The sequence below is a fragment of the Schistocerca nitens genome, chromosome 7, assembly GCF_023898315.1.
Source record: "Schistocerca nitens isolate TAMUIC-IGC-003100 chromosome 7, iqSchNite1.1, whole genome shotgun sequence".
NCBI lineage: Eukaryota > Metazoa > Arthropoda > Insecta > Orthoptera > Acrididae > Schistocerca > Schistocerca nitens.
This window is the reverse complement of record NC_064620.1, coordinates 510,540,751-510,561,105: the sequence shown is the minus strand read 5'-3', so window position 1 is coordinate 510,561,105 and position 20,355 is coordinate 510,540,751.

Below are 20,355 nucleotides of genomic sequence, written 5' to 3'. Positions count from 1 at the left end.
TTGTCTAATCTCCGTTGTCTATGGAATGGCCTCAGCAGTTAACGATGCATGGTAACTCAAGCTCTAAACCTAGCTTCCAGTAATCTGTTGCAGATAGTTTGTGGATCCTTTGCCCAGATCTCAGTTGTTGTCATCCCTCTGTTTGCCAGGTACAGTCAAATAAACATGCCATGTTGTAGTACTTACTGAAGGACTCCAGAATATTCCTGTCGCAACACTGTTGCACGGGGTGTCTCGTCACCACCAACTGCATTGAACAGAACTATCTATGTGATCTGTCCGTATAATGTACCCAATGACAATTGGGCTGTTATTAAGTACCAAAGATGGCGATACCTGTAAGTGAACACCTCTGGCGAAGCTGTGTGAGATTTTTGTTCGTGAAGGTTCAGTAACAACAGAGACGCTCATTAGATATCAAGTTGTCACACCATTCTTCATCTGCAGGGGAGGCATTTTCCTGTAAACGGAACACTGAAAATAAGATTTCATGACGATTAATCAACAAATGCCACAGACAAGGAGATAATTGTAGCTTTTGGTGAATCTGTCCAACGGTGTTTACGTTGTTATAGCTGTTTTTTCTGCTAGTGTGGTATGTACATAGAAATGTAATAGTAATTAATGACCACACACGATTAGGTTCATCACTTGCAAGAATTGAAAATGCACATAAAACTAGTAAAGATTTTTATTTCCACATTGAGTCCATTAGGGGAGCGGCTACATAGAAGCACTTCCACAGTTTTCTATCTGTCCAGTCTTCCTGAAGCTCCCTTCAATTAATTGCATCTTTGGCATCCATCTTCTAGATGGTGTTGCAAATATTCTTCGCTCTACAAATGACCATTGATAGATGCTTTTTCGCCATTGGGTATCATCAATTTCTTGGAGACGGGCGTACCAAGTTACTCTCGTCGACGTACATAGGGTTTCTGCTTAGCAATCACATTTCAGTGGCACATATGGTGATCCTTCCATAGATTTGTGCAGCAAGACCTTTGTTGTCTTTGTATTTTGTCACTCCATAGCAAGGAGTTAAGCCTCCCAATTACTCTTTTCCCTTCGCCATATTCATTTTTCAAATGTTGTGGAATTCTTTCATTTGTTGTCAAAGTGACACCCAAGTACAGTAATATACAAATATTTTTAATTTTGCAGAATCCTACATCCAAGAGCCCTTAGGTATCTTCACCCACAGCCATATACTCTGTCCTTTTTGACTTTATTGTCGGGTACCATCTAACATTCTGCGTGATGTCTGTTTGTTCTAAGGCGTGTCTCCCTACCACTTTCGCGCAACAAAGCTCTGAGCGAGTTTTTTAGGGAATTGACTAATTTGAACCTGGGACCTGTTGCTGGTAAGGAGACGTCAGGCCACACATGACATGTAGAGTTCAAAAGAGTTCAGTGAGACTAGCGATGATATAATCATATACTTCACGATTTCAGTGTCAGCTCCACTGCACTCCCTGTAAAAGAATCTTAATACTAACTAAATTTAGTGGAAGTGGTTCAAGGTTTTCCTATTTTTAGTTAGCTGGTAAAATAACGTCGAAAAAGCAGTTAAGTTTACAAAAATGGTTCAAATGGCTCTGAGCACTATGGGAAACTTTAACAACTCGTTGGTCCTGCAGAATGATGATGACGCCTTCAAGTGAGGCGCAAACTGGGGCCGAGCTCTTTCATGCTCGACTCTATATTGACCTTAGTGTTGAAACGCGTACGTTTCATATGTATTCATTACCAGCGATGGCGAGACATGACAGAATCTCTGACCAGAGAGTTATTTATCGTTGCTAGTCTGCGCTTGACCGCGCGAGAGTACAGTAGTGTGTGGCGAGTGGACAGAGAGAGTAGTCAGTTGGACAGTAGTAGCAGTCTGGAGCAGTTGCATGTAGCGAGTGGACGGTTGTACTGAGCGGGAGTCGGCATGCGTCGACGGCGTGCTGTTATTCCGAATCTGGTCAGGATTGTGGTGGACGATGTGTATTATTATTGAAGGTAATGAAGCAGCATTGCGCTCAGCTAATAACGTGTGTTAATTGTAATTAATCTGTTCAAGAAATGCCCCAATAATAATTTTTTATAAAGTAAATCTTTCAAAGAAAAGTAATCATTTCAATTTAAAGAATTTTTCCACTTTTTAAAGAAAAAGATTCGTTTCAAGTTAAATAATATTTCCTATGCATTCCCTCCAAGAATCAAAATTAAATATGGGCCAGCATTGCACGGAGCTGTGCCAAAAAATAAGAGCAGATATAGATGCAGTTTTACTGAGGTAAGAATTTGTCAGGTTTAATTATTTCACAGGGCCGAAGGTCAGCGCAGCTGCCCTTATAAATTTTATCAGGTTTAATTATTTGTGTTGAGATGTTATATTCAGTTCACGGTCCATTATTTAATTAATGTTATTGTGGGTTTAATGAGGAATCACCTTAACGTTAATTTTGGGGGGAGTTTACATTTGGGTCATTATTATTCTTTAATTTTGCAAGGAGCTTACGCTTGACTCATTTTTATTATTCAGTTTTGTGGGAAGACAACTTTTCACTTAACATTGACTTTCATATTCATGCTGCGAGGTTACAATTTCACTATTATTGACATTTAAAAATTTTTTGTGGGGAAGTTACACTTGGCGACATCCGGACCAGGATCGTATTTCTTTGTGAATCTTCTGATAAGTAGTCAGATATCTGTTCTTGTTTACTTAATATAATTAGCATTTGGCGCAACGCTTTTACTAACATTGTCACTTTCTTCCACAGATCATCGGCAATTTGTTGCTCTTTGTTGTATTTGTGTTTTTGCATTTTGTATTGTCTTTGTTTCATTATTGAATAAATGTGATTGGTGTAAAAATGCCGCGAAAAACTGTTAATAGTACATCGCGAGGTATAGTGAGTGAAATAACCGACGTAAATAACTTGACCGATAGTACTTGCGACATGCAGTATAATAATGACAATCCTCCATTTGCAGACAATCAGTGTGTACCGACCACTAATGTTGATTTTGATCCTAGTGATGAACAGACGAATTCAATTGTGTCCTCTGTTACTTTGACGACAATTGATGACGCGGGGCGTTCTGTTGCAATGAGCGCTGCCCAGCTTAACACACCCGGTTTGCATGATTTAAGTAATGAACAGACTAATTTGTCTAATGAAAACGAACAGTGTAATCAGAATGCGTCGGATTTATTTAATTCCGATTTAGTGACCAACAGTATACATCCGATTAGCAAACATTTTCAAGAATCACAGAATGACCAAATGGTCACACAAAACGTGAAAATTGCAGGTACAACATCAAACAGCACAAAGAATACAGTAGCTAATTTTGACATGGATCGAATTATAGCATTAATGCTACAAACTAATGAAAATGTCAAACAAATTAGTGAACAGAACAAACAACTTAATGGAAAACAGGACAACCGTAATGAAAATTTCAAACAACTTAGTGAACAGAACAAACAGTTAAATGAAAAATTAGACAACAATTCCAGACAGCTTAGTGAACAGATTAGAGTCGTTGCCGCGCAGTGTCATGATACTAAAGAACAGTTACACGAGGAAATTGAGGCTTGTGCTAGGAAAAGTAGCGAAGAAATTAGATCTGTTGCTCAAGAATTAAGGGATATGCAAACAGCTGCAACAGAATCACGTAGAGACGAAATTAATGCAGTCGGTAAACAATGCTCTGAGAAGGCAACACAATTACGCGACGAGTTTAAGTTAATGACAGCAGAACTTTCGCGCACAATGGATGCAAAAGTAGACGCGAAATTCGACCAACAGAACACTCAAATTGACGAACGGTTTAATCACCACATACAAAACAGTGATACGCGTTTCCGTAAACTTATACAGGAACAGAATAAAGTAAAACGACAAGTCATGGAAACAATCACAGCACAGAGACAAGAAGACAAACGTAAATTGTTCGCGAAAGCAAAAACATACGTAGATAACAATATTGCTACAGTGTCCGACGAAATTAATACCATCAAGCAGTTGAACACAGAATTGCGTGATGAAATTTCCGATCTAAAATCAAAAACGGACACACACACAGCAGACTTTCAGACAGTGACAGACAGACTCGAACAATTAGAACTAACACAGGATTCTGATGTCATCAAAGCCGGCGTTAAAAAATTGAACGAAACCACACGTAAAATACAAAAACAGACTAATGCTTCTGACACTAAAAACGATGATCAGGTAAAAATACTGACTGAAAAATATGATGATTTGGCCAGTCGTATTGATGTTATCGAAAATAATAATGACAGCAAATCGGACGATACTTCACCGATTTCGTTTAACCAAACACCTGAATTCCAAAATCTACAGCAGACAATCAATGAGATAGATTCGTCTAACAATACATTACGTAGAAAATTGTCAAGTTTACAGCAAGAAGTAACAGAGATGAAAAATATTTCAGTTAATAACACGTCACAGCAGACGCCACTTTGCGAACATTTGTCAGATTCACGCAGCGTGTATAATTTGGGTAATTTACAGAGACTACGTGAGTTAAAATCCGAAAAGCTACGCAACTTGAAATCCGAAATGACAACAGACAAACAGATTCTCACACAAACCTGAACGTGTTCTCATATTCAGTGACAAGAACGTTGATTATAAGCAGTGTAAGAAAATCTAAGAAATTTAATAATGACAGAACACAGGTACACGCATTGAACTGGACACGACAATTTGCTCTTGAACTTTTACCAACATTTCGTGTAATGCAGAAACTACAATTAGCATGGATACAGCAATTTATTTTTGAATTTTCACCGGCATTGCCTGAAACGCAAAAGCTAAAATTTATTTGTAGCGCGTAATTGACCTCAGGGGATTCATTACGCTTTAATGAGTATGTGCCGTAGTGGGCACAGGGCCCCGAGCTGTAGTAGTACTGTTTCATCTTTAGTTTTCTGCACTGCTGCCTTCTCTTCTACTATCCTTTATATCTATCAAAACAGCTCTTTAACTATTGCTCTACCTAGGATTAAGAAAAATGAGTCAAGAAAACCCGATACAACAAGTTATACCGAAAGTGACAGTTTTTCAGTAGACGCTCAAGAAATGACAACCACACGAACTTTAATATAAAAAAAAATCTTAATCATCAGTATGTACAAAATTTTCAGTAGTCGCAACCACATTTTAGTAACAATAGACGTTTTTCACCGCGACAGCATGAAAGCCAGCCGGTTAGCATACCTAACCAACAATGCAGTCTACAAGGTCAACCAAACTTTAATGTTTCGCCGCGTGCACGTATAGTCTCAGCTCCAACAAATAGTAACGCATGGCAGCAAGGAAATAACTATGTGCAGAAAACACAGTACTTCAATTCCTATCGCAATGCACCGTATAGAAATGACTATCACGACAGACGTAAAATTAATGAGCACAATTTTCAGCGTACGTATAATATCAGTCGATCTCATCAGCAGCAAGAACATCAGCAACAACATATAATCATGAATGAACCAGACAATAGGTATCATCCAGAACGTAATATGTTAGGAAGAATTAACAGAACAGTACAAATAGTGGAACTGCCACAGCATCCTCCAGAAAATAATAAAACGTCAGAGAGGATTTGATTAGATACAGTACAGTAACGCAAGCAATAATTTTGACACGCAGAATCTTGTTCACGAATACGTTATGTGAGACATGCTTTGTTGAATGCACCACTTTTATCGCTACCAGATCTCACCAGAAATTTTTCCATTGCCACCGACAGTTCTAACACCGCTTTAGGCGTACACATTATTCAGGAAATTGAAGAAGATGGCGTACAGTAATTAAAAACATAGCATTTGCAAGTCGCACTCTGTCACCTGCTGAACGAAATTATTCTGTTACAGAACTGGAAACATTATGTGTTGTTTGGGGATTTACGAGATTTCGGCATTTTCTTTATGGAAGACATACTACCGTTTACACAGACCATAGAGCAATACAATTTTTACTTTCGGCTAAATTTACACACGACATAGTAAGCAGATGGAAACTTTATCTACAGGAATTTAATTTTACAATAGTTCACATTCCCGGCACACAAAATGTTGTAGCAGACGCACTATCTCGTTCTCTCGGCAACAATCTGCAAGACATCGCAACCAACTTCTGCAAAGCAAATTTCAGCGTCATGTACATTCAACAAGTTGCATTTGAAAATTTTATTTCGTCGTCATTACAGGACATAGCACAAGAGAAAAGTAAAGACAACGTATGGAAAGAGATTAAACACCTCTGGCAAGATAGGAATAATGTTACGATTAGAAACCATTACACTGTACGCAATGACATTCTGTTTCGCCGCTCTCATCCTGACAACAACAATTGGTTATTATGCATTCCTGACGAACTTGTTAACAAATTAATCTGGTATACTCATTTAAGTTACGCACATTACGGAGCTAGAAAATGTTTTCTTATACTAAGACAGAACTGCTATTTTACCAACATGGAGAAACGTATACGACGAGTTTTATCGTCATGCAAAATCTGCCAGAAAGCTAAGTCAGACACAACTTCTCACATTCCTCCATTATATCCCATTGTACCTGTTAAATTTAGACATATGGCCGCTGTAGACATATTTCGTCCGATTCCCAGAACTAATAGAGGTTTTTGCTACATCTTTGTCGCTGTTGAACTCATTTCAAAATTTGTTACCTTCACTCCGTTACGCAAAGCTACTGCTAAAACTGTTTCGAAAGCATTTGTAAAACATTTTCTATTTCATGTAGGGCATGTGTTGAAAGTAATTTCCGACAATGGACCACAATTTCGATCTCCTATATGGACACGTATGTTACGAGCTAGAAACATTTCTCCGATATATATATCCAGGTACCATGCTTCTTCGAACCCTTGTGAACGAATAATGAAAGAAATTGGTAAACTGTGTAGAACTTACTGCCATAAAAAACATATTGATTGGGACACACACATATACTCGTTCCAGGATGTAATTAATTCCATACCAAATGAATCCACTATGCTATCTCCGTCTGTTATACTGAAAAATGTTGAACCACCTAACAAAATTAAAGAATTAGTGACATTTCCTACATCTCGTCGACTACGACACCATGAAATAATTGACATTGCGCTGAACAACATCAAACGTGCCGCAGAGCGCCGGAGAAGACGACAAAAACAGGTTTGTATACGCCGTCACTTTCACGTTGGACAGAAGATATTAGTACGTACACACTATTTATCCAACAAAATAAAAGGTAAGTGCAGTTAATTTGAGCTTCTATACGCAGGTCCATATCGAATTCGCAGCATTCCTCACCCCAATGTTGTACACGTCGAAACTTTGAGAACCAGAAAATCGAAAGGAAACCACCACATATCTAATATCAAACCCTTTATTGAATGAACATACTTTATGATTTGTCACACTGTAATGCCAGTTCCTAATTTTTTATGACCACTTATACAATTATATTCATGTGAATACTTATTGATGATTGTCGTATTTTTCTTGGCAAGTGCCCGGCAAGGTAAGGTTAGCAGGTAGCTTTTCTTGTCGTTACACATCAGACCGTGCATATTTTCCAGATGAATTTACACATTTTATGACCACTTATGCAATTATATTTATGTGACTACTTACTGATGATTATCGCATTTTTTCTTGGCAAGTGCCCGGCAAGGTAAGGTTAGCAGGTCGCTCTTCTTGTCGTTACACATCAGACTGTGCATATTTTTCCAGATAAACTTACGTATCTTATGAATAATTATGTAATTTTATCTAGTGACATATTAATTTTATTAAATTCTCTCCCCATTAAAGTCTTTAATTCTCGCCTCTATTAACTACACAACATACAAGCTGTACACAAACAAGATTACATTTCTTGTCGTTATACACCCTGGACCGTGCATTTTTCCATTTTTATGTATGTATGATTGTTTTCCTGTTTGTTTGTATGCACTATGAATTAGTTAAGATATAGCAAACACCAGTTGACTTTGACATTTTTGCCTTATGATATCTCAACATCGTGACTACTTCTTTTTTTTCTGCTGCATTATGATATTCTGTGTACATTTTTACATCTGAACACTGTCTATATTTTTTGACATAATACGTTTTCTGTCATGCTATGCTGTATGCTTAATTATATCATTATAAACCAGTTTTTATCTAATGGGTATATGAATTAAATGCAAGACATTAATCTTTGTTCATCATTTTCAGAAAGAAATAACGTGTAAAGGAAATAAATTAAACAGAAATGGGAACTTCACCTACGGAATAAACGAAAGAAGATGCAAAAACCTTATGAGGAAGAGTAAATGGATCAGGATTAACAAGCATTAACAAGAATATACTATACACATCGTAGAATAGCAGTCTTAACTAATTTTTTCTTTCAGAATAAGAAGCGATTGATGCAGGCTGTCAGACAGAACTTCACATCTTAGTTTTAGTGAGGAAATATTCTAGAAATAAGGAATGGTTGTGTAATGAATAATGAAGTGATTTTCTTTTGCAGATGATAGTGAATGGTGATGAATAATGATGAAGAATATGCAGCTATGAATAATGAAGTTTTTCTTTACAGGTGATGATAATAATGGAGTTATGATAATGAAGTGATGGATAATGAAGTTTTTTCTTTACAGATGAGGATGATGTTGAAGTTTATGTATTTATGCTCTGTAGTTATTTAAGTATTTGTTGCAGTTCGTTTTGACAGAATGTGTTGTATTGCATAGTATGATGACTGAAGGTTTTGGAAAGGACAGCTAGGGAACACATTTTATACACATTTCACTACCTGTTAATTAGAAGTTCACTACTTTTCAGCATAAAATGAGTTTCTTCTTTCAGTCTAATAATCCATTTTTGTATATTTTGCAGGAGAATTTATTCATGAAATTAATGTACTATAAGCAGTTGTTCATTAAACCCATGTCATTTATGAAGTGATTACATATACTCTACTTGTTTCATAATCTTGATACAGCTGACTCATGACGAATGACGTTACACATCTTCATTTGCAGTAATAACTCAAAAGCAATTATTGTTATTAATTATCGAACCCAACGCAATGCATTACTAGCACAAAAAATGCTTTGTAAATGGCAAATGAGTGCCACTGATTAATGTAATAAGAGGAACTATAAAGACAATGTTTACTATAATTAGATTAATGATGCCATTTATTAACTCATGTTCTCTGTAAATGATTTCTGATGGTGATTAGGCAATGAGTGCCAATGTTCTGTGTAAATGACTTCTGATGATTGTAATTAGGCAATGAATGCCAATGTTCTCTGTAAATGATTTCTGATGGTAATTAGGCAATGAGTGCCAATGTTCTGTGTAAATGACTTCTGATGATTGTAATTGGGCAATGAATGCCAATGTTGTCTGTAAATGATTTCTGATGGTAATTAGGCAATGAGTGCCTATGTTCTGTGTAAATGACTTCTGATGATTGTAATTGGGCAATGAATGCCAATGTTGTCTGTAAATGATTTCTGATGGTAATTAGGCAATGAGTGCCTATGTTCTGTGTAAATGACTTCTGATGATTGTAATTAGGCAATGAATGCCCATGTTCTCTGTAAAGTTACTCATGAACATTATTCTGTAATACTACGTACATGGTACAGAAATGTTCAATGACTAGGCAATGAGTGCCACCCATTACTAGTGTAATTCTCAATGAAGACTAGTATGTGACTTAATGTCCTTCACCTTCTAACCTAATTACCTGGAATTACTACAATATCCGTTTGTCCTGTATATCCTCATGATCATGGAGCACTATCTTTGGTTTTTGCACTAATTCTACGTTGCTGTAACAGACAAGAACGTGGTGTTGACACGACATGCTGTCCACCACAATGAGCGATGAAGATGCTATTATGGCCCCACTCTTTGGTGTTCCTAGTGTACTACCAAAAGGGTAACGTGGAATATTACTACGAAATTTCAGTGTCTTGGCTACGCTGATTAATACTTCTGGGAAAAGAACTGTAGATTGCCTCACTTGGTGTTGTGCTTCTGTAGAAATATATGGACTTTCAGTGCAGCTGCGTGCAACCTAAAGTGCTACAACCATGACGCAATCCTTCCCTTTCCTATCCTAATTCTTATGACATAGTAAAAAAAAATCATTTTGTTATCATGAGTTGCATTTACGGCCTATACATTTTGTGATTTTGCAAATATGTTCTGAACTCGAGTGCATGTGCATTTTTGTCATTTTGTTAACATGTTTTCTACTCTTTGCATATACATTTTGTGATTTGCTGAAATGTTCTGAACTACAGTGCGTGTGCGCTTTTGCCATTTGTTAATATGTTTTGTACTGAACTTCAGTGCGTGTGCACTTTTGTCATTTCTCAATATGATTTGTACTCGTTGCCTATACATTTGTGATTTCCTGATATGTTCACTACTTCAGTGCGTGTGCACTTTATGCCATTTGTACTCATTACGTATACATTTTGTGGTTTTCTGATATGTTCTGTACTACAGTGCGTGTGCACTTTTGTCATCTATTAATACATTTTGTGATTTGATGATATATCCTGTACTACAGTGCGTGTGCACTTTTGTCATTTATCAATATGATTTGTATTCATTGTATATACATTTTGTGATTTGATGATATATTCTGAACTACAGTGCATGTCCATTTTTGTCATTTTGTCAACATGATTTCTACTCATTGTATATATATTTTGTCATTACCTGATATGTTCTGTACTACTGTGCGTGTGCACTTTTGCCAATTGTGAATATGTTTTGTACTCATTGTATGTATTTTGTCTTTGCCTGATATGTTCTCTACTCAGTGCATGTGCACTATATTTACTTCATGTTCTACACCTATATATATCTGTATATATTCTGTAATTGTAAAGTTAATTAGTTAAGAAAATATTTGTTGCTCATGGCAAGTCCAAATGACTCACCATCGCTGCCAAATTTTTGCCCCCCCAGTGGAGGGTCACGAAACGCGTACGTTTCATATGTATTCATTACCAGCGATGGCGAGACATGACAGAATCTCTGACCAGAGAGTTATTTATCGTTGCTAGTCTGCGCTTGACCGCGCGAGAGTACAGTAGTGTGTGGCGAGTGGACAGAGAGAGTAGTCAGTTGGACAGTAGTAGCAGTCTGGAGCAGTTGCATGTAGCGAGTGGACGGTTGTATTGAGCGGGAGTCGGCATGCGTCGACGGCGTGCTGTTATTCCGAATCTGGTCAGAATTGTGGTGGACGATGTGTATTATTATTGAAGGTAATGAAGCAGCATTGCGCTCAGCTAATAACGTGTGTTAATTGTAATTAATCTGTTCAAGAAATGCCCCAATAATAATTTTTTATAAGGTAAATCTTTTAAAGAAAAGTAATCATTTCAATTTAAAGAATTTTTCCACTTTTTAAAGAAAAAGATTCATTTCAAGTTAAATAATATTTCCTATGCATTCCCTCCAAGAATCAAAATTAAATATGGGCCAGCATTGCACGGAGCTGTGCCAAAAAATAAGAGCAGATATGGATGCAGTTTTACTGAGGTAAGAATTTGTCAGGTTTAATTATTTCACAGGGCCGAAGGTCAGCGCAGCTGCCCTTATAAAATTTATCAGGTTTAATAATTTGTGTTGAGATGTTATATTCAGTTCACGGTCCATTATTTAATTAATGTTATTGTGGGTTTAATGAGGAATCATCTTAACGTTAATTTTGGGGGGAGTTTACATTTGGGTCATTATTATTCTTTAATTTTGCAAGGAGGTTACGCTTGGCTCAATTTTATTATTCAGTTTTGTGCGAAGACAACATCTGGCACATTTTTTATATAATCATTGACTTTTTAATTTCTTGCGGGAAGGTTACACTTGGCTCCAATTTGCATTAATATTTATCTAAATTTCACGGGGAGCTTACAGTGTGAGGGCGCTGCTGTGCTGAGAGGGAGGTGGTGTCTCCTGGAGTGCGTCCCATTGGTTGTTGTGGATCGCGTCCAGTCCTCGCTAACCAGTTTGAGTTGCTGACTTCTTTTTTGACACCGTGACCTCTGGATGATGCCATGAAACTGATGTATGTCAGCAACATCAGTATGAGGCGTGACCCTCCCGAGACAGATTCTGCTGTTCATTGTGACATGAAAGGAATCATCTTCAGAAATTTCTTGCCATGCTTAGCTCATATGCTGTGTCATCTCATGAAGATAGGTGGGTCGAGCTCGCTATGAAATACTACACATCTTCCCACTGGACCCCAAGCATTCTATGTGTGTGCGAAGTCAGGGTACCCTGCAGGCCTCTCAAGCACCTATTTACTCCTCAAGGCATTTATGATATGAACTGCAGTGTGTCTGAGGTCATCAGTCCCCTAGAACTTAGAACTAATGAAACCTAACTAACCTGAGGACATCACACACATCCATGTACTAGGCAGGATTCGAACCTGCGACCGTAGCGGTCGCGCGGTTCCAGACTTAAGGGCCTAGAACCGCTTGGCCACTGTGGCTGGCAGTTAAGTTTACCATTGGAATTTTTATTCTACTCACAAAACATTGTTTATAAATTGCACTATTGATACCAGGGAATATTTTAATACAGGATGATAAAAACCAACTGCATTCAACAAAAATTGTGAAAGAATATTCCCTGAATGGGTTTCCAAGTTCTATAATGGATCGAAGGATGACCTATGCCATATCACATCTATAATCTAGGTTTAAATTAAGTTTCATAAAAGAGAAAACTATCAAAAATGGTCTACAGTGACCCTCAATTATATTTAATTACTTATTTAACTTGTCGTAAATTACAGTGGCTTCTGTGGCTTCTCAATAATTATAGAACAGAAAAATCATCGTGTTTTAGATTTTGACTTCAAGTAGGAAATGTGAATACCACGAAGTTTAATTCACGATCGACACTAGTATTACGAAAAAGGGGATGTAACAGATGAGACTTATGGAGTTCTGAGTGAAGCCTTATGCGCTCTTATGCGACATCGGGTGCGTTCATTAACTTGTCGTTGGTTATGCAGCATCAGGGGCGGCGGGTGGCGCAGCTCCACACACCTCGCCGTCTCGGTAGCAACTCTCTCGAACTTCTCCTTACTACTGTTTACCAAAGTTGGTTTAAGAAAAAGGTATCTGGCTGTGTTTTCAACTGACCAATCAGCATCTCAGTGTTAACCTTAAGCTCCGCCTACAAAAATTCTGGCTATCCAACGAGAAACGTTATACTTTTTGTGGTGGGGCAATGTTTTTAATGTTTGCTACGTAACAGAGATGCATATAGTCTCACGCTAAAACTTGCAGCTGGTGTGGCCCTTTTAGTGTTATCGTAAGATCTATACTGTTCTTCTGGAGGACTCTATCTTTTAACATGGGCTGAATGATGTACCTCCCTGCGGTCGGTCGACGATGTGGGTGTTCCTTATCGTAGGGCCTTCTAGCCTACACGGCCTTGCTCTCTCGTTCTGTTCTCGTTTCTCCCCTCGGAACTGCGTCTGTTTCACACTGGGAAGATATGACATGCATTTAGGCGTTCTTGTGTTAGTCTGTGGTATTCCATTTGATCACTCTTTGATCGTGTTAGTTTGGTTAATTTAATGTCAAGATTTATTCGGAGCTATGCGACATATTGCCGGATTTGCTATCATGTCAGGGTTTTCATGGAAGGTGTTGGATTTGCCTGACACCTTACAACCATTCCGAATATTCTTCATGCAGTTTTCTGAACATGTAACCAAAGTCGGCTTTATGTGCCACTGTCGGGTCCTGATCGCCGACGGAGAGTGATGTGTATAGTAGTTCTTTTACAATAGTGATTCTTATTCTATTACATTTCGTCTTTCAGTTTAGTGACGCTTATTTACAGAGATCTATTGTGAAATTTTGTTACCATACTGTCGCAACCCTCTTACAAGTTTCATACTACCTGGATATATTTATTGTCAACATCACAACTTTCCGTTGCTACCCATAACTGCTGCTCTAAACAAGTTTTGCTCCTATTTATGCTTTTTTACTGCCATACAATTGAACTATTGTGAAAATTACGATTATTCCTCAATAATTTTCACATTTCCATCGGCTTCCGTATTTTAATGTAGATTAAATAATTGAATTTTTCCAATCAGTTGGCGGCTCTTGTCATATTTCAACATCTGTGAAATATTTCTGGTATAGTTTCTAAATTTGCGGAGGGCTCTGTTGTACCAGACGAAATAGCAATGGTCGGTATAGTGGTGGGAGCTTTACTACTGTAGTGCCGAAATGACCCTATGACATGTAAAGTATCAGATCACTTTACTAAAAACTGAGCAAGATCAAATACTTAACGTTTTTAACTTCCACATACATAGGAATGTCATGTGTATTTAATACTGTCACGGAACATTAATGTATCAATTGATCCAGAACAAGATACTAAATTCTTTTCACAAAACACATCTGAATATAAAATTTATGGAGAGTTCTGTCTAACACAACTATCGAACTGTTTGTAGAGAAACATTGGTGTCGTCTTTGGCTATGATTGCAGACTGGACTCAGCGGTCCAGCTCTCAAACGTAAGTAAACGGGCTGATGCGGTTGCGTCTGGAAACCCTTCTGGGCGTGTCTACGCCAGCGCCTCTCGTTCGTCGATGATCCTGTCGTTTACGCTTACTTGCGGCTCAGTCACGAGCTAACAACCTTGCCTTGGCACATAGCTCTTCGTACGACATGTCTGGGTCAGCCTTTGAGTACTGCACAAATATGTTTCCAAATCCTGTAAATTTCCCATTTTATTTAATTTGTTGGTGAGCTTTAGCTACATCTGCGGATTCTACTAGCATTTGTTATGCTTTTTGTGTTTAGAGTTAGCAGACTGATTATGATAATCGGCTATGAATTCCACACTATCTTTTGTTTTGTAATAGGTTTTTCCTCATAGGGATAAGACATTCGCGCAACGTTTTTACATTGCGTTCGCATTCCTTTCATTTGATTACCTTCCATGCACTATTACTCTTGTATTGCTTGCTTCCTGGTTGTATCTTGGCATGTCTCATCACAGTACCATTTCTTAACATGTATTACTTCTTTCTCTACCCTTATCCTTTTGTCTCTATGATTTCTTCAGTGTCTTTTGTAGATAATCATTTCTCATAAGCATTTTTCTTCTATCTACAATCTTTACTATCTCCTCACTCCAACATTGTTTATCATTCCTATACATCTCAGGGGTGGTGTTTTCCCCAAGGGCCTCATTTGCAGTATCACTTTGCATGTTTTCAGATTTTCGCACGTATCATTTGGGATCCCTATTTTAATCTGTCCAGTTGTGTAACTAGTCTTATCTACTATGAGAACTTAGTTGAGTCATTTCTCAGCCTCTCGGTACTCTACATCTGTTTCATTCTCTTGTGGCATCGCCCCACAAATGCGCGTGGTCGGCGTGGTGGGCAATAGATTTTGCATGGTTAACCTAAGGGTTGAGCGTATGCCCTATCTTTGCCACTCTGTTACCCGCAGGTCGGAATATGTGCAGTAAAATTATTTACTTGTAGCGTTACTCATATGTCACGGCCTGTGCGGCTGGCCCCGGCGGAGGTTCGAGTCCTCCCTTGGGCATGGGTGTGTGTGTCTGTCCTTAGGGTAATTTAGGTTGTGTGTAAGCTTAGGGACTGATGACCTTAGTAGTTAAGTCCCATAAGATTTCACACACATTTGAACATTTTTTTACTCATGTGAAAGTAAGCGAAAGTTTTTTAAATGTTTCTGAATTGTGTAACTGAGATGGGACTTGGGTACTAACCAGTTATTCACCTAGTGGGATGTGGGAAACCGCCTAAAACCAATAGCCATGTGGAATGTCGATAACCCCCAGGTCGGATTCGATACGAGGTCGGGGCACCTTTCTGAACTAGAAACGGAGCTACCTGGACGGGCCCTAGGTATAACGTACTTGATATTTTTCAGCAGAATTACATTTTCGTCACCTCGCCCGTTGTCACGATGTAACTTCTGTTTTCAGGGAAAATAGGATTTTGCTGCAACTAAGAAACTATATGAGCCACAGTCTGGGCCAAGAAAGACTTTTGCCACCTCAGATTTTCAGTTACAGTTGTGTCAGACAATACTGTGATAACACTATGTTGAATGGTTGGTCATAGGTTACATGTGGGTTGTGTGCCTGCATATTTGTGGATATATTTGTGTGAAAACCATCCATTAGCAATTTTCTGTCGATTGCAGTTTTCTGTCGATTGCAGTTTTCTGTCGATTGCATAAATTAATTTGGTTTTCGTCATTATCATTCAAAACAGAATTCCGTAGCGTCCTACTGCTGGGTTATTTAATTCGGAACTCGTTACGCCGTTTAGGTCTCCAATTAGAAAAACCTCCTTCCGATTTCCGACCTTTTCCAAACTCGTCGTAAGAATAAGAAAGAAACTGGCGCTTGATCTGATAATAAATATGCAACCAGTCGCTTTTTTACGATTTATTGAACCATGAAGATGTTTTAGAGCCGCTTCAGGCGCATCATCAGATGCAGGTGTTACAAGAGCATCATGCTGCGGACCAAGTGTAGTTAGATGCAGTACTGGTGCTGCTGTTGGAAACGACGGAAATTTAGTAATCGGTGACGAAACGTTTACGATCCCGAAAGACTTTTGTGTTTTAGGTACTTACAGAGCACTGTCTTGTGGTATCCACGTCTGATTGGTTCTTATAACGTGCATTATTAAGCTATGTACACAAATATACAGAGTATTTAGCTCCACTTTGTTATACACTGATTCACAGAAAGTAAACATTGGATGTTTTCACAAAGAACGTTGATCTGATAGATATTAGACTCTACTACATCATGGTCTTTGGCCAGAGATACGTCGTATTACAGTACAAATATTACTAGTACCGATATTATATTTCAGTAAATTTTGTTAGCTACAGGAGTGTTTTTATACTGGCAAAATTTTTTAAATATAAGTTAACAATTATACAGGAGGTAAAAAAAATAGGGTGGAATATTTAAGACATAATCCAAGCAGAACAAGATATATGCAGGAAGATGAATATGTGTTATTATTGTCACTTTTGTTGTTTTGGTGCCAGGATATCCCGGAAATTCTGGAAGAAAAGGTTTTGTGCTCATTCAGTTTGTTCATTCAGGATTTATTGGGATGATTTTAGTTTGTGGATGTCAATCTCAAATTGTTCAAGGATGTTCATCTGTATTACTTTTTAGCAATGTGTAGCACAGAAAGACTGTTACTGTATCACCAACCGAGTGTTCATGATGAACAATATGCAATGCAAAACTGGACTTATTTAAGTATTTAAGTCAAAGGGCATCCACATGTTCTTTGTAGCGGGTTGCAAAATTTCTCCCAGTTTGGCCTACGTAAAAGCAATAACAGGAACACGTGAGTTTGTATATTCCACAATTTTTATGGCAATCTTCAGAGCATTTATTATTGTGAATACTTTTATTTTGAAGTTTCATTCTGGTGTGGACGGATATTTTTATATTGTGTGGTCTGAAAAGATTTGAAAGCTTATATGACACTTTGCCAAGGAATGAAAGACAGACAAATTTTGGAATTTCTTTCTGAGCCTCTAACGGTGATGATGGATGCTTGAGCATAATTTGGATTTTTTCAACTAGGGTGTTTATCGACGATGCATTATCTGCATCTACATCTACATCTACACCTACACGGATACTGTGCAAATCACATTTAAGTGCCTGGCAGAGGGTCCATCGAACCACCGTCATAATTCTCTATTATTCCAATTTCGTAATGCGCTCGGAAAGAATATCTTTCCGTACGAGCTCGGATTTCCCTTATTTTATCGTGGTGATCGTTCCTCCCTGTGTAGGTCGGCTTCAACAAAATATTTTCGCATTCGGAGGAGAAAGTTGGTGATTGGAATTTCGTGAGAAGATTCCGTCGCAACGAAAAACGCCTTTCTTATAAAGATGTCCAGCCCGAATCCTGTATCATTTCTGTGACACTCTCCCCAAATATTTCGCGATAATACAAAACGTGCTGCCTTTCTTTGAACTTTTTCGATGTACTCCGTCAGTCTTCTCTGGTAACGATCCCACAGCGCGCAGTAGTATTCTAAAAGAGGACGGACAAGCGTAGTGTAGCCAGTCTCCTTAGTAGGTCTAAGTGTCCAGACAATGAAACGCAGTCTTTGGTTAGCCTTCCCGACAACATTTTCTACTTATTCCTTCCAATTCAAGTTGTTCGTAATTGTAATACCTAGGTATTTAGTTGAATTTACGGCTTTTAGATTGGACTGATTTATCGTCTAACCGAAGTTTAACGAGTTCCTTTTAGCACTCATATGGATGACCTCAAACGTTTCGTTATTTAGGGTCAATTGCCACTTTTCGCACCATTTAGATATTTTTTCTAAATCGTTTTGCCCTTTGTTTTGATCTTATGATGACTTTATTAGACGATAAACGACAGCCTCATCTGCAAACAACCGAAGATGGCTGCTCAGATTATCTCCCAAATCGTTTATATAGATAAGGAACAGCAAAAGGCCTATAACACTACCTTGTGGAACGCCTGAAATCACTTCTGTTTTACTCGATGAGTTTCCGTCGATTACTACGAACTGTGATCTCTCTGACTGGAAATCACAAATCCAGTTACGTAACTGAGACGATATTCCATAAGGACGCAATTTGACTACAAGCCGCTTGTGTGGTACAGTGTCAAACGACTATTTTGGGCTATGCATTCAAGTACATTTCTTTCCACGAATCTTCCTCTCCTATAGGGGCTCGGAGCATACGGTTTACCGATGACCTGAATAAAGCAGTTTTATGTTGGTTCTGGTGGTATGATGTACTGTTAATGGCAATGTCACTGGTAGAGGGTTTTATGTATATTTGGAAGGTATGAATTTCCGTCATTTCCTCCAGCAGTACCAGCAATGCATCTGGCTACACTCGGTGCACAACATAATGTTCTTGTAACACCTCCATCTGATGATGGGCCTGTAGTGGCTCGAAAACATGTTCATGGTTGAATAATTCGTAAAAAAGCAACTGGTGGCATATTTATTACCAGATAAATCGCCAATTTCAATCACAGTCTCAGTTCGTCATCCACAATGGATTTACAGAAAAAAGAAACTGTTCTTCTTGTCCTTCGCAGTAGTTACGGCATTTTCCATTTCAGCATATGCTTCTATTTTAATCCAACAATGGTTTCCTACTGTTTGCAGAAGTCTGTGACTGATTTGGTCTCAGTATTTTACACGCGTTTGCACTTCATTTAAACTGCTAGATTTATTGCTCTTCGAGATCCTTCTAATTACAACGCTATATACAGGGTGTCTCTCGTATGGGTCATTATGCACATTTTCTCTGGTGTTTCTCTACATATTTGGAATTTGGTTTTTGCAGTGTGAGTTACAGTAAGCCCAAAGAAACACTGCTTATCACGTCTTTTATGTGATGCCAGTCTTAGATCAAAAGTGTCGGTTTGTTATCCATAACGAGCAAAATTAAAGCGGAATTATGCTTGCGCTTTCGATTGAGAGGTCCCAAATTAGTACATAGTGAACGTCGAAGGAAACCCTGTACTTCAGCAGCGATTTGTGTGCCCCCCCCCCCCCCCGCCCCCCCCCCCCACCCCCTCCAGCAGCTCTGCTTCGCAGTCGCTGCTCGAGTATCGGTAATGCTTTGTGTTTTGCTGTCCCCGCTAATACAGATCGATAAAACAAATGTCCCATTAGGTTCACTTGAGGACAATATTATAGAAATGGAAGAGGAGGTAGATGAAGATGAAATGGGAGATATGATACTGTGTGAAGAGTTTGACAGAGCACTGAAAGACCTAAGTTGAAACAAGGCCCCGGGAGTATACAACTACTGACAGCCTTGGGAGAGCCAGTCCTAACAAAACTCTACCATCTGGTGAGCAAAATGTATGAGATAGACGAAATTCCCTCAGACTTCAAGAAGAATATAATAATTCCAATCGCAAAGAAAGCAGGTGCTGACAGATGTGAAAATTACCGAACAACCAGTTTAATAAGTCACAGCTGCAAAATACTAACACGAATTCTTTAAAGACGAATGGAAAAACTGGCAGAAGCCGACCTCGGGAATCATCAGTTTGGATTCCGTAGAAATGTTGGAACACGTGAGGCAATTCTGACCTTACGACTTATCTTAGAAGAAAGATTAAGGAAAAGCGAACTTACGTTTCTAGCATTTGTAGACTTAGAGAAAGCTTTTGACAATGGTGACTGGAATATTCTCTTTCAAATGCTGAAGGTGGCAGGGGTA